The sequence below is a fragment of the Phodopus roborovskii genome, unplaced genomic scaffold (genome assembly GCF_943737965.1).
Source record: "Phodopus roborovskii unplaced genomic scaffold, PHOROB, whole genome shotgun sequence".
Lineage (NCBI taxonomy): Eukaryota > Metazoa > Chordata > Mammalia > Rodentia > Cricetidae > Phodopus > Phodopus roborovskii.
This window is the reverse complement of record NW_026125444.1, coordinates 6,751,801-6,767,075: the sequence shown is the minus strand read 5'-3', so window position 1 is coordinate 6,767,075 and position 15,275 is coordinate 6,751,801. Positions and strand designations below refer to the sequence as shown.

The 15,275-nt window shown below is 38.9% G+C and overlaps 1 protein-coding gene across 3 annotated transcripts in view; it reads left to right on the top strand.

The window, feature by feature from the left end:
* The window catches only part of Cttnbp2 (cortactin binding protein 2), a 142,188-nt gene that overhangs the window by 46,945 nt on the left and 79,968 nt on the right, over window positions 1-15,275 (top strand). The gene's annotated exons all lie outside the window — the stretch shown is intronic.

The following is a 15,275-nucleotide window of genomic DNA, read 5'->3' as shown; positions in this document are numbered from 1 at the left end:
GAATACAAAGATTTATTTATTTATGCAGATATTCACTATATAGTCTAGGCTGTCCTCAAATTTGTGATCCTCTTGCCCTAACTTCCTGAGTTCTGATATTACAGGAATGTACCAAATCTAATATTTAAATATACTGTAGCTAAGTAATGGGTACATGGATATTGATTATAGTCTCTGCTGTTGTGTATTCTTGAAAAATTTCACAGTTAGTAAAATCTTAAGCACATTTTAGAAACTTATTTGTATTTTTCTATACCAGTAAAGAGTAAATAAATCGAAATGGGACATTCCTATTTGCAGCAGAGATACAGATCACACAATACATAGGAATTAACCTAATGAAAGATTGCTGACACAGAGCTGTTTTACTGAAGAAAAAAAATTGTCAAGAATATAAAGGCATCACTGAAGCAAATCAATATTGTAGAAGGCTTTTAAATACAAATTGATATATTTAATTAGAATAGAATGAATAGAAATAGCCCTGGGATGAGAAAGGCATTTCTGAAAGAATTTTTAAGAAAGGACTTAGCTTATCTGATTGCAAGATTTATTATAAATCAAGTAAATATGCACATTGTATCAGCAGAGTGAATAAAGAACCCAGAAATTGATCTACACATGCATTTTCAGCACAAAAACATTAAGGAAAAGATATCCTTATTCAGCAAATGATTAAAAACCAGATCTACATGTAGGGAAATCAGACATCAAGATCCCCTTCTTGTTGATTTGTTTGAGCAGATGCTGAAATGGAACCCACAGCCTTGTGAATGCTAAGCCCATGCTCTGCCACTTAGCCACCTCTGAAAAACTATAAGCATATGTTCAGTCAAAATAGGTGCGTATGAAATCATACACATTAAAGGTGCTTTAGGTGCACTGAGCAGATTGTGTGCATGTGTGTATACATATATACATATATGCACATATACATACGTAAAAGAACAAATAAACTGAGCCTCGTGGGTTTGAGAGAGCAAGGGAGCCTTAAGGGGAGGGTTTGGGAAGGAAAGGAGAAATCAATTTAATTATGATTTAATTTCAAAAACTTTGTAATTATTTGTTTTCAATGGATGAGTATAAGACCAAAGCCTATAAAACTATTAGAAGAAAATACTCAGGCGTCCAGTAAAGTTTTCTTAGGACATCATAAACCATGAAACTTAAAAATATTAAACATGGATAACAACCATCTTCAAACGTTGTAGCTAAGAAAATGAACACGTTGTATCTAGAGTTGAAGCAAATATCCAGGACACACATGAAAAAGGACATATGTCCAGAATACATAGACAGTTCTTAGAGCTCAATAGTCCCCTGGTGCCTCTGTTAGAAAGAGCAGGGTGTATACCTCACCAATGATAGCCAAAGGTGAGGTGAGCCCAGTGTGGTGGTATAGGCTCCAGTCCCAGCTCTCAAGAGGCTGAGGCAGGAGGATCCTGACTTTGAGGCTCTTCTGGGTTACAGAGGAATACTGACTCACACAAAGCTGAATACCCCACAACAACCATCACTACCATCCCTGACAACAAACCAGGTGAGAGGATAATGGCTGGAACAGGTGAAGTGTGAAGTGTTATTACTCAATGTTACATATGTAGTGGCTGATAAGCTAGCAGCCTCTGGAAGTCGCTAGATAAACTAGCAATCTCTGTAAGCCATTTGCTAAACTAGCAATATCTGAGTCACTTAGTAATACATCTGAAAAGGCTCAAAAATATTTTGGTTCTCCTTTCCAGTCATATCACTTTCATGAATATCTATTAATGACGTGTTTACACACAGATTGGTTAAAGCAGTTTGAAAACAACCTAAACGGTAAATAATACATAAAAATGGAATATGTTAGAAATGTTATTAATTTGTATTTAAAACATTGAAATAGATTAATTTTTAAATGAGTCATACTTAGATAATATGATGGGAAATAAAATACAATTCCTGAAGTCTTCAATAATGGCTTTTAATATATCCTTAGGAAAAAAAATGGCTTGAGGAATACAAGGCTCCCATATTTTGATAACTGAATTGTGGGTGATTTTGTTTTCATTTTATTAGTGTTTTCCCAATTTATTCAGTAAACATATAATTTTAAACAAAGACATTTTAAATGCTTTAAGTTTTAAACAATACAGACTGGGTTTCTTTTGTTAATATCAAGTAATAATTTCTGTTATATTTAAGATTATGTTCTCTAATATTAAATATTCATTTAGATAATTTTTTTTAGGTAATGATTGATTCTTCTACCATCCTTATAAATAACTGCCATGTGGAGAGTCTCCTGCTAGTGACTCTTCAAGTCATAAAGACATGAAGGAATGAAGGCTGTAGTTAACATAGGATTCCGTACTCATGGTAGAGGAGATCTGCTCACCCTCATCCCAGGTCTGATGGGAGTGGCTACTTAGTGTGATTTATTTAGATAGGATGTGGGACAATTCCTGAGTTCTTAGTAATTCTGACCCTTGGTAGGAAAGTAAAAGAGTATGTACGTGTAGGCCATTCTTAACCAAGTTTGGAGAGAGGGGAGAGCATTGCTTCAACAGATGAGCAGGCTCTGAGAAATCTGTACCAGATGCTGTAATAGCAAAATGAAAGCCTTGGGAGAAGTCAAAAGAGGAGATTGTGTCTGTCAAAACAATCTGATTTATAAGTTCTGTTAAAATGGGCTATATAAAAGGCTCATTGAAACATGCCTTCCAGAGTTTAGCCTTAGAAACCAAATACATGTAAATCAGTATCGATTTCTCATTTATAATACACACTGTGCTATTTATACCATAACAATTTCTGTCTGTGCACATGCACAATGATGTCTCTGAGCAGGTGGCAGAAAGACTGTGTGGCAAAGGGTGGAGCTCAGAGGCCACAGTTAAAAAATTGCCTCTTCCCTAGAATAACCCAGCATTGCAGGGAGGATCATGTGATGCATGACCCCTCCCCCCTTACATCTATATCTGCTCTATGTCTTCATTCATGGAAGCATTGTCTCCAAAAGGAAGGAACTCCTCAGGTAAATTGGCATTCTACTCATAACTCCAGAATTTAATTTCTATTCCTACCTGGTGAATTTTAAAGTGCTCTGATCATTAGAGGCTGGTCATTAGAGGCTGGCACTTATAATTTTCTAGAATATGGGTGACTTTTTACATTGCTCTTCCACTGTTTACTATGACCACCCTCTGCACATGCCAGGGTGAGCAGGGAAAGAGACGCCTGGGCTCTCCACTCCTCTTGAAGGAATAATTTCCGAGGGCTTTCTTTCCCTTGCACTTACAACTGAGATTTTCACTGCATTCTTTTCTTTTGTTTGATTTCTCTGCGCTCGAACTCCTTGCTGCTAAGACAGATTTAATTTAATTTTGATGTTAGTTGTTTGGAAAGAGAAATCTATGTTTCCCCATCTTAGTTTTGAATCATAATAGCTCGGGGTTTGAAAATGAAACAGTTTAGGAGCCAAGAGCCTCTCTGACTTGTAAATCCCTGTGTTACATTTCTTATGCATGTTTTCTCAGCCTGTTTGAAGCACAGCCAGAGATGAAAATTTGATGCCAATTTCATGCAGCTTGTTGTATCTTGGAAATAGTATTGGCTCTTGAGTTCTTTATCATATTGACCATAATACATTTCATTAGGCAGCATGGGCTAATGATAAAATATCTTTCAACTTTAAACTGATAAAGAAAATCAAAATGCTTAATTGTGGGGTGTGCCGTGGCGGTTCGTGAAATACAACTTTAAAGTTCCTTCAGATATTGAAAGAGCATGACTGTGCCTCTGTCAATCATCTCTTTGAGGCATCCCTAGTACCTCCACTGTTGCTTTGGTCTATTGGTCGTTCTTTGTATTCTTCAGTGAAAAGTGAGTCCAGGTCAGTCACTTGGTATTAATAGAGCCCAGAGTTGAGGGGAGGGTGTATTGTTTATGTGTGGGGTGATGGTGTCCTTTTAGTTATTCACGTGTTGGATGGGATCTTAATTAAAACCATCGTTCACACTTGCTTATTTTTCTTATTTATTATGACCTTTCTCTTATTTCTGACTCTGAAAGTCCGTCCACCTTCTCAGGTTGGGCTCATCATTTCAGGCATCACTGTTGGCCTGTTAAACATTGGTACCCAAGGCAATGACAGCCATGTTGGGTTGTCCAGACCTGAGAACAGATTTTCTCTGCAGTCTGCAAGTTATATGATGCATATTAATGCTGGTGTCTGGTGGTTTTAGTTTCAAAGTTATCAAGGCTTGGATGGGGGAAGACATCTACAATGTGTCAAGTCTTATTTTATACATGCACAATTTATTCTGTAAGAGTCTTAAGAGAACTAGCAAAATCTGATAAAATCTGTTACCATGTGGTCAGATGGGCAGGTGTACATAACAGTACACACAATGCTCCAACCTCTTGAACACTGGCTCGTTTCTGACTTTCAAACCTTGTTTTTTGTAATGGTTTAAGTAGAGTTCTATATAGTATTTGTCTTTGATGTCATTTTTTTGTCTTCCAAAATATTCTTGTCAGAATTATATTTCAGTGATCAGAAGTATAGGCTTTGACTATAACTGCCCAGATGAGTGACCTAGGGCTAGATAGTGAGTTGTGCTAAGCCTTAGTCTGCTTTCTATAAAATGTGAATGAAAATACTGGCTGTCATCTAGGCCAATGTATCAGGGGGAAGTTAATTAAAATAACAAACAGGGAATATTAAGCTCTTGACAAGATTATCTTTTATTATTTTTAAATTATTGTTTTACTTACGTATGATGTGTACACTTTTCATAAGATAAATTGAAGTTGTTTATGCTTTTGTATGGATCAATGATATTTTTTATAACATTATAAATACAAATCACAGAGTAGCTTTCAGTTTCTTTTCCCAGGAGGATTGCAGGTATGCCAGCTTTCTAGTGCTGTATTGAAATGCTTGAGTATTTTAGTTCATGGTTTTGGAGGTTCCAGGCAATAAGGGGGCAAATGGACCCAGTGCTTTTAGACCTGTGGTGTACATGTGGAGTAGCACAGAGCACTGCCTTGTGGTTGGAGTGTATTGTCTAACGAACTTTTCACTCTTGACTAAATGAGAAAAAGGATGAAGAAAATTGTGATGGGGCATGTCTTTCTTTATATATGTTTCTCTTATTGGTTGATGAATAAAACACTATTGTCCAGTAGCCAGACAGGAAGTATAGGCAGGGCTACCAGATGAGAAGAATTCTGGGGAGAGGAGACAGAGACTGCGAGAGAGACACCATGTAGCTGTTGGGAAGATAGGATGCTGAATGTTCTCCAGTAAGATAAGGCCATGTAGAAATACATAGATTAGTAGTTATAGGTTAATAATTAAGAGAGAGCTAGCCAGTAAGAAGCCTGAGTCACTGGCCTGTTTATACTTAATACAAAGTGTTTATTTGGGGCTGAAGGGCAGCTGGACCAGAAACTCGCTTTACAGATTTTGTTCCCACAGTCCCTTCAAAGTATGCCATGCCATGATATATTAATTAAATCTGACACAAAGCCCCTTCTCTTAAAGTGTCCATCATTTCCCTATATCACCAAGATGAGACCAAAGCCATTAACACATGGTTGTGGTGAACATTCTAAATTCAAACCATGGCAGCACAAAAAAAAAAAAACCAAAAAAACTGGACATTTTAAGTATTTCTTCTTTTCTTTCAAATCAGTTTCAACTTACCTGATTGTTGGCGCAATGAAAACCAAAGGAAGTCTGTATAGTATATGTTGAAAAGCAATCATAGCAGTAGTTATGTTTTAGTTCTTGCCTGCAGATTTCTCCACAAGATTTCACAAAGCTTCATGTTCTGAGACTTCTTATCTTTCAGATGTAGGGGTCTGAATAAGATGCCTCTCATATCCTCAGGCACAGGAATGTTTGGTCCCCAGTTGGTCTCCCTTTATGTGGAGGCTTAGGAGGCGTGGCTTTGCTGGAGGAAGTTATGTCGCTGGGGCAGGCTTTGAGGTTTCCAAGTATGCTCTCTCTGCTTCCTGTTTGCTGTTTTTTTGTGGGAGTTTTCAGCTGCTGTCTCTGCCACCATGCCCGGGGCCTGTTGCCATGCCTCTACACCGTGATGGTGATGGACTCTACCTCTCTGCAACTGTAAACCCAAAACGAACTCTCTTCCTTCTCTGAGTTGCCTTGGTCATGGTGTTTTTAATCACAACAACAGAAAATTAAATAACAGGCTAGACTTAAGAGCTCCTCTAAGAGACTAAGTAAGTAACTAATTAGTCTTTGTCTTCATGGCTCATTTTCTTGAAATGCATTTCACACTCAAGTAATTCTGCAGCATAATCAAAGAACCTGTAGCTGTTCCTCCTTAGAAAAAGGCTTCCTTGACCTGTTGCAAAATCCTCTTCAAGTAATTTTCTTTCTTTTTTTTTTTTTTGTCACTTGGTCTCTTCATACATAAAAGCATATATTCAGTATTGTTGCATATGTTTAGTATTCTTTATTGCTGACATACCCTTATTAACTGCTCTTTTTAAGAAATGAGATCCTTCTATGTTACCATAGTTGGGGTCAAACTCGCAAGCTCGATCAGTTCAGCCTGAGTCTCTTGAGCACCGGGAGTCAGTACCATGCCACTGCACCCAGCTGTTGATTTGCTGTTATTAGGGGTAATGAAATGTGGGCTAGGGGTGTAGCTCAGTTGGTAGAGTGCTTGCTTACCATTCAGAAAGTTCTGGGTTTGATCTCTAGCCCTGTAAACCTGGCTGTGGTGGTGTGCACCTGGAACCCCAGGACTTGGGAGTCGGAGGTAGGAGAAGTTGAAGATAATCCTTAGCTATGCAAAGAGTTCCAGAACAGTTTAGGCTATGGCTCAAACAAGACAGACATTAAAAATACTTTATTATGTAGTTCAGTGTCTTAAGAAAGATGAACTTTGTATAAGAATGTTAAAGTATGTTTGTTGAAAAGTAGGTTAACTTTTTATTTAAATGGCTGGGACATATATTCAGCTACAAATGGAGTTTTTGAGATATGCAAGAGTGAAGGCAGTGGGCAGGAACCATCAGGAGGAGATACTTGGAGGTGTAGAGCTGTCCCAAGCAGCTTATGGAATAAGGGTAATTATGAATATCCAGTGTTGAAGGCTCATAGCAGAGTGACTGCCAAGACTCTATTGTAGAAAGGCTATACTGACAGAGTCCCCATTATATTGGATCCACTTTGAGAGTACAAAGAAAGCCATCATATACACACAAAGAAGTAACACAGGGAACACTTGCTTCAGCCCCCTGTGGTGTTCCTGAAACTGTTTTTATCTGACATCAGATCAAAATTAGATCAAAGGGTTGTCTCCTTCCTGCAACCCCCTGGCTCTGTCTTAGCCAAGTGGTAAACATGCCCTCACTTGCCACCATCTAGAAATAGTTCTGTGCTGACGATTCTGACTTTGACCCTGTTTTGTGAGCTCTTTACTCCTGAGGCTTTGGGCTACATATTCTGTTTGCTTAAGTTGGCTAAGTGCTATTTTTAGCCTTGCAATAAACATACATATGAATGTGTTGTTTTCCTTATGCTGGGTTAAGTGGATGAGTTCAATAAAAGTAATCCATTTGAGAAGAACTCCAAGGAAAATGCTAGGGGAAGACATAGCCCAATGAGGCTTGTAGTGGGTAGATTTTTTTTTTTTGTAGAAATTAGACATTAAAGGCTGATATCTTACTGACCAAACCAGGTGAATTAGTGTGTGATACAGCAAAATGAACCACACCTTCTTGTGCTTGTTTTATAAACTTAAAACACCATTGTCAATAGTAGTTTGGCATTCCACATTGGCCAATAGCATGCATGCCAAATATATACCACATTTGCTGCTTACCTTGTTGGGCATTTGAGTAGTCAACGATACCTACCAACCTAGTAGTGAGAACTCAAAGTTTCTAGGTTATCAAACCTTCCAAGGTATCTAATTGGATCAACCATGTTCTAACTCCATCTAGAAAAAAAAAAAAAAACAATTCATCCATTTTTGATAGGACATGTGGATATAGAAATATATTTTTACCATTACTCTTATACAACCAGTGCAAAAAAAGAAAGACATTTGTTATAGTCTGGAAAGAGTTTGTGTACTAAAGAGTTCATCCCCAGCTCGTTGAACTATTTTGGAAGGTTCTGAGACTTCAACTGGAGGAAGTAGGTCACTAGAGCAAGTTCTTTAGGGGTTGATCTTTTCCTGGGTCATCCTTCCTCTCTCCTGTCTGCCAAAGATGATCATCCTATGCCATATGCTTGGCCACCATGTCGTTCTGTCTCACCACAAGTGCAAAATGAGCAGAGCAGATAACCTATGGCTGAAATGATGAATCCCTGAAAAAACCCTCTCTACATTTACTTGTTTATGTCAGGATTTTTTTAAAGCCCCCAAAACATGACACAGCATGCTAATAGTAAATATAAGATGTTTTTAAAGTCATTGTAGCATGGATACTTTGCTGTATATTATTGGAGGCATGCACTAAGAGTTGACATCAATCCTTTCTCTGGCTTTTGGTTAAGATCAGGTGTAGCAGACATTGCAGCCTGTCCTCTTCAGTTCATGCTCTTATTTAATGTGTGACTTCCAACTCTTGGATCAATGTTAAAAGGAATGCAGAATATGTATAACATACAAAGATGTTTTTGTATGTTCATAGAATGAAGTTATTACCTGAAAACTAAAAATACCAGCAGGAGTTCAGGGGTTAGTTTAGAGAATACATACTCTTTGATGTTCATTCATGGAAGCCCAGTGTGGTGGCTTAAATGTAATTGGCCCCTATAATTTCACAAGGCATGTTACCATTAGGAGGTGTGCACTTGTTGGAGGAAGTGTGTCACTGTGGAGGTGGTCTTTGAGGTCTCTTTGCTTAAGCGACTCTGAGTGTGACAGCTGACTTCCTATTGCCCACAAAATGTGGGCTTCTGTAGTTACCTCCCTAGTGCCATGTTTGCCTGAATGCTGCCATGTTCCCTGCCATGATTATAATGGGCTTAACCTCTGAAACTGTGTGAGCCAACCCAATTAAATGTTTTTTAAAAGAGTTGCTGTGGTCAATGCATCTCTTCATAGCAATAAAAACTGTAAGACACCTGGCATGTCTATGATTTTATGAACATGAAAAAATGTGATCAAGTTTAGTGCCTAAAGGTAAATTTTTATGTAACTTGTGAATCTTCCTTGATTTCTCTCAAGTTAAAATCAATAGATGCCAGGAATATGGATATATTTAGCAACATGATATAACTGCTGTTTCCATCCTTAAAGGATGGAAAGGAATCTAATATATGTGTCTTGCACTTCATTGTAAGGGTTAGTGTCTATCCATATTTATAAAGCAAAATAATTAGCACTTCTATTTTATGATTTTCTTATAAATAGTTACACAGCATTTTCAGAAGGGAGATTTTTATCATTCTAAAATGCCACAATTAGGTCATTAAAGCCACTAAATCTTTACATTTTTATTTGCTGCAAATTATTGTGCATCATTATGGAAGACGTTTTGTTTATTTGATGCCTCTATATGGCATGTAACATTCAAATCTGGGTAATTGTTGATGTTTTCAGCTCTTACATGTTTATTATTTCTTTGTACTGGGAGAATCTTTGAACTTCTGTCTACTGGTTATTTTGAGATGCATAATACCTACAAACTGTGCTCAGCTAGACTACCGAACATGAGAGATGATCTGCCTGCCTCCCTCTACTTTGGTACTCATTGTTACTCAGCTTTCTTCTATATCTCACTGGCCCATGATTCCTAGCACTCAGTGGCCACTACTCTAGTCCATTCTATTTTAGCTTCAGCATACGAGTGAGAATACGGAACATTTCTCTATTGCTGGCTCATTTCACTTCATGTAATATCTTCCAGTTCCACCCATGTTACATAGCCACAAATGTCAATGAACATACTTTACAGGATTCAAAAATTAATTTTAGTTCAATAATCAAAAGGTCACTCAGATTTCAAAATAGATCATGTGTTCAGAAATCACTTAAGCTACTATTATGAGTAATATGCAATATTTTAAAAGTAGATGTCCAGTAATAAAAAAGAATAGATTGTTAAAATGTAATCTGGAGTCCTGCAAGATGCCTCAGTGGTAAAGATGCTTGCCAAGTAAGCCTGAAGACATAGGCTCTGTTCCCTGAGATGCAAATGGTAAAAAGAAAGAACAAACTCCTGCAACTTCTCCTCCACAGACGCAGCACACATGGTCCTTGCCACACAGGCCAATGGCTATCCTAAAAGTGTCTATAATTAGAATAGGAAGTGCACAGTAAATATGAAGTACTGAAGTGATGAACAGGGTGCACGTTTACAGAAGAAACATTTGAAATCTTGTTTCGATTTTTTTTAAATTTTATTTTCTTTAAGAATATCATATGATGTAGTTGTTAAGAGATTCAAAAGGGAGGGTGAGAGGGTTTTTTTTTTTTTTTTTTTTTTTTTTTTTTTTTTGTTCCTTGGTTTTGGTTATATAAAAATTAAACCCAGGATCTCCCTCCAGAGAATTGTGTTCTTGTTCTTGTCCCATTTAGTTGCTTCTCCCTTGGTATAAGATGCTGTCCTCACCACTCATCAAGGGAACCTCTCTTTGCAGCAGACAGGAAGCACTGAGGAAAACCAGAACCCATCAGATCTCGGGGAGTGGGTGAAGGGAGAGAAGAAAGAAAGCCTGATTTAGATTAATGAAAGAGAAAGAACATGACTTCAAGAGAACAGTTTAGCTAGTTATGGTGGAACAGGACTGGTACTTGGGAGGCCGAGAAGGATTACAAGTTCAGGGCCAGCCTGGACAATTTAGTGAGGACTTGTCTCATTCGCTTTTTAGGACTGGGAATTTAGTTTATGACAGTAGAGTGCTTGCCTGGTATGTTCATGGCCCTGGATTCAACCTCCAGTAACATATAAAACATTCCAACTTTGTAACACTAGTTCTAGAAGGTCTTAATAATAAAAGCCGGAGTCAGATATTAGTTTATGACAGTAGAGTGCTTGCCTGGTATGTTCATGGCCCTGGATTCAACCTCCAGTAACATATAAAACATTCCAACTTTGTAACACTAGTTCTAGAAGGTCTTAATAATAAAAGCCGGAGTCAGATATTAGGGGGTGAAAGCTGAAAGATCAGAGAAGCAGAGCAGCCTCTCCAAAATCCTCATACTAAAAGGAGGCCGAATTCCTGTCTCCTCCCACCTATTTCCTGTCTGTGCCCAGCCATCTCACTTCATGTCGACCTGTGCAGACCTCCAAACGTCTATGGTTAGCTAGTGGCTAGCTCCACTCTCTGGCCTTCAGGCAAGCTTCATTTGTTAAAGCATAAGCAAGTTATCACCACACAACTTAATGACTCACTGAAGACGCTGGAGGTCTGGTGGGCCAGGTGGTGCAGTTGAGTCGGCAGCTATTTTTGTGGAAGTGGAAAGTTGGCTAGTGTGGTCATCTTATAGAAACTGAGATCTTTTATTTGAATAAAGATGAATGAGTTTTTCTCAGAGGCCAGGTGGGCAGGACAGCGTGGGGGACGAAACTGGGTCCCTTTGCCATGGCAGCCTGGAGAAAAACATGGGCCTCGGTCACAGAAGCTGCATCTCAAATGCTGCACTATAAGGAACACAGGCAGGGCTGGCTTCCTGCCTTGCAGTCCCCACACTTAGAAGAGCCACCGTACCCACACATACTTTAATGCTATGACATTGCCACCTTGAAACATTTCATGGACTTTGAGCAAAATCTTCCATTTCATAATGAACCCTAGAGATTGGGTAGCATGTCTTAAATCATGGCACACATTGAGGAAACTAGATGGAAGGGCCCCAACAATGGGACCAAGTACTTTGTGAAGGCTGGTAAAGCATCAGTCAGGGCACCTATGGCTCCCTCATCTCTCATGGACACCCACCTCAAATGCTCTCAACTCAGAGAGGGCAAAATGGAGAGGGGACAGCTTGGCTAGAAGGAGAGAGACTGTCATAGGGCCTCCTTCCCATATAATGGCAGTTGGTTTGCTGCATGACATTAAGTTAAAAATGACTATTGGGTTTCCATTAAGTAATAGCAATTAGGAAAACCACAGGCATATCCAGGTTTAACCAGGGGTGATACATGTTACATCACATAAATAGTAAGGGGGGGGAGGAAGTACAAAATGGCTTTGATTTTGAACTTCAATCTCTGAAGTGATACTTAACCCATGCAATGATCATGTAATTGACTTTGAAGAACCTAGAAGCATGAAATGCTTTTAATTCCTAAACCTTGTTATTTTTTTTTTTAAATTTAAAGTTATTTTCTGAAGGGTACTGAAAGGCAGTTTAAGGAAACTGAACTTGTTATGCTTTCTTACTTTTTAGTCTAATTTGGTAATAGAAAACAACATGTTAGATTCCACCATGTCAAGGCACTCGTATTTATCTGGTTTGGGCTTACTGACAGTGACCTAAAAATGGAAAAACTTAGTTCTATGCTGCTATGCTAAAGAAGGGAACTGTGTGCAATATTTCTTGAGAAAACTTTTGACATTTGAGAAAATTAGTCTTGATTTATTGTAATTTATTATTTTTTTTTCAGTGTCAGTAAATGTTTGTAGTAGCTATTTCAGAATGACCTGAATCAGGGATGTAGGTAGTCTTTGATATATTTTTACTGCTATTTTCCATTTCATACAAAGACCACTGTAGACTATTTGTAGAAAATTGCATTTGGTGTTCATTACATAAGTGTGAAATTAATTTTGTCGCTGATGGGCTGACATTTGAAGTAAAACGAGGTTGCATTATTTCCTGGGATTCTGTGAACTATATATGTTATTGCCTTTCAACAATAAGGATCTAATTTTATTTTCTCAACTTTTCTGTAGGACTTTAGTGTCAAACTTTTTTTTTTAAAAAGTATGAATATTTTTTCATTATTGTTTTTATTTATTTTTTTTATTTTACCATGTTGATCCCAGTTCCACCTCCTTCCCCCTTTCTCTCCCTCCCTCCGTCCTACCTTCTCTCCCCCCTCACATGCACCCTGACTACCCTCCCTTCCCATCCCCCCACCCCAATTCCACATGTAGGATGATGCCATCCAGGTGGGGTCATGTAAATCTGTCAAGTCATTTGAAGTAGGGACTAGGACTTCTCTCTTCTCTGTAGGTTAAGGGAGTAACCCTCCATGGGGGATGTGTTCGCAAGGTCCTTTTGTGCACCAGGGATACATCCTGGTTCCACTGTCTGAGGCCCCTTAGACTGCTCAGTCCTTCTAGCTGAGACCCATATTCAGGGGATCTGAGTCAGTCCCATGCTGGATTCCCAGCTATCAGTCTGGGGGCCTGTTAGCTCCTCCTTGTTCAGGTCAGCGGTTTCTATGTGTTTCTGCCACCTGGTCTTGTCCTCTCTCTCTGCATCTGGAATCTAGTTCAACTCAGTGTTTAGTTATGGGTGTTTGGTTCTGTTTCCAACAGGTATTAGATGAGGGCTCCATGATGGTAGATAAGTTAGTTGTTGGTCTCACTCTCCGGGAAGGGCATTTATGGTAGCCTTTCCACGGTTGCTCAAATTGTTAGTTGGCGGCAGTCTTGTAGGTCTCTAGACCTTTCTTTAGGTTCAGTTTTCTCTTCAGTCCAATAATGGCTCCCTCTTTTATGTTCGTTCTCTCTCTCTCAAGAATGTTATAGTTTATTTCATTTGTTCATCAAATATCCTTACAATGCCTTCTGGCTAGGAAGAAATGAGCAAACATATTTGTGACTGTAACTTAGCTTGATTACCATTTAAAATATAAATTCTATGAGTATAAAAATAATTTTTCCTAAGGGGTTTTTATTATCAAAACTTCTCATTTTACTTGGTCTAAAATTGTTTTAGTTATAGAAGTGTATGGAGACAGAGTAATAATTTGATACATGAGTGTGGTTGACAATGATAATGAACTTACCTTTTTTTTTAAAAAAAAAAAAAACCATTCTAAGCATTTTATCTATCTACCTGTCTATTACCTGTCCGTCTGTCTGTCCGTCTGTCTATATCTATGCATTTAATGTATAGGTGGTTTGCCTGCATGTATAGCTGTGTACCACATGTCTTCGTGGTCCTCGGGAGGCCAAAAGAGGGCATTGGATCCCTAGGAAGCCAGGAAGTTAAAGCTGTCCGTGAGCTGCCCTGTGAGTGCTGGGAATTAAAACTAGGCCTCCTGGAAGAGCAGCCTGTGCTCTTAAACACTGAGTCATCTCCCCAGCCTCATGGGTTTCATGTTAAACTGAAAAGACTACACCTATAATTCAGACCCTTGAAGGAATAAAGCATTCTGGAAAAGTCTTATTTATATCAATTTTAGTGTAAAGGGCATTCATATTCACCCTCTCTTTCTCACCCTCTGTGTATCTCTTCCCCTCCCCTTTCTCCCTTTCTCCCCTCTCCCCTGTGTGTGTGTGTGTGTGTGTGTGCACGCACATGTATGTGTGCTTGTTTATGTGTACATATGCAGATGCTGGAGAAGGAGACTGCATGTCCTGTTCTGTTGCTCTCTCCCTTATTCCCATAGTCTCTGCCTGAACTTGAAGCTTGTTGCCCTTTGGGCTAGGTTGTCTGAAAAAGAACAAAAAAAAAAAAAAAAAAAAAAAAAAAAAGAAAGAAAGAAAGAAAGAAAAAGAAAGAAGAAAGAAAACCAAAAAACACCACAGAGATCCAGCTGTCCCAGCCCCTCAGATTGGTGGATTCATGGCTTGTGTGCTGACGGCTCACAATGTGATGTTAAGGATTGAGCTCAGGTCCCCTTGTTTGAGGAACAAGCATGGTTAACCCACTGAGCAATCTTCCAACCACTGTAAGCGTTGTTCTAACGGGAAGTGCTAATGCCTTCAGCAACCATGGCAAATACCTGCCACAATCATGTTAAAAAGAGCAATGACTTGTGGGTCAGTTTCAGAGGTGTCGGTCCACAGTCACAGTGGTGTGGTACATCAAGGTGGGACTCTGCTGTGCAAGAGACTTGCTTGTCGTGGGAGCTCAGCCAGTGAAGTGAAAAGGCGAGGGGCAGTCTTGGTCCTAATACCACCCTCAAGCACACATTCCCAGCAGTCTGATTCCCCTCCACCTTCTAAGGCTTTGGTTGTCAGCCTTCCTAATGCTAAGCCCTTTAGAATAGTTCGTGTGTGGTGGCCTCTAACCATAAAATTATTTTTGTTGGTGCTTCATACCTGTAATTTTGCTACTGTTAGGAATCATAATGTAAATAGCTGTGTTTTCAGATGGTTTTAGGTGACACCTGTG